The sequence below is a fragment of the Elephantulus edwardii genome, unplaced genomic scaffold (assembly GCF_000299155.1).
Source record: "Elephantulus edwardii isolate Elephantulus edwardi_28Jun2011 unplaced genomic scaffold, EleEdw1.0 scaffold00126, whole genome shotgun sequence".
In the NCBI taxonomy this organism is placed as follows: domain Eukaryota; kingdom Metazoa; phylum Chordata; class Mammalia; order Macroscelidea; family Macroscelididae; genus Elephantulus; species Elephantulus edwardii.
The window spans coordinates 7,167,983-7,169,052 of NW_006399876.1; positions in this window are offsets into that span (position 1 = coordinate 7,167,983).

The following is a 1,070-nucleotide window of genomic DNA, read 5'->3' on the forward strand; positions in this document are numbered from 1 at the left end:
CCTCCTGTACCAGTCAGATCCAATTTGATGGTACACACATAAAAAATAAAAAAACCCAAAAACAAAAAAAAAAGAAAACTAAAATCCTCATCACATGACCAATGGGCAACATTGCGATAGATGGAGAAAACACTGAAGCTGTGAACGATTTTCTTTTACTTGAATCCACAATCAACATCCAGGTAACAGTAGTCAAGAAATCAAAAGACATGTTACATTCGGAAAAGCTGCTGTCAAGAACCTCTCTAAAGAGCAAAAATGTCTATTTATAGACTAAAATAAGTCTGATTCAAGCTTAATCCAAGATGGGAGTAAGCCTGATCTTTTGAACTACTTCCTATGCGTCTGAAGGTTGGAGAGTGAGTAAGAATGACAGAAGAGGAATTGAAGTCTTTGAGTTGTGATGAGAGAGAAGAGTACTGACTAATTCATGTCATGAAATGTCAGAAAACAAACACACACATTTGTTGTGGAGGAAGTGTGTCCAGGGTGCTCCTGAGAGGCAAAGGTGGAGAAACTTCATCTCACATACTTTGGGCATGCTTGTCAGGAGGGGCCAGACCTTGGAAAAGGACATCATGCTAGGAAGGGTGAAAAGAAATTGACACCGTAACTGTAACCATGGGCTCAGGCATATCATAGATGGTGGGAATGGTGCAGGATAGGACAGGGTTCAGTTCTGTTGTTCATAGGGTTGCTATAAGTGGTTAGGTGATTTTATGGCACATACCACCAAGGAAGAGGAGGAGGAGGAGGAGAAGGAAGAAGAAGGAGAAAGAGAAGAAGGAGAAGGAGGAGGAGGAGGAGAAGGAGAAGAAGAAGAAATAATAATTGTCTGTTGGTCTAACTATGAAAATTCTTGCTTTCTAGATTTTGGAATATAATCCATACTAAAGACTACATAGAATCTTTTCTTTAATAAATGCTTCAAGATGTCTTCATTTTCAGAAAGCAAAGTTACCATCTGGGTAAGATGGGTTGTTGATGAATCTTCCTCCAAATCTGATGCCACATTCATCTTCTTAGTGTCCAGCTTCTCAGATTACATGTTCAGCACACAGGTTGAATAG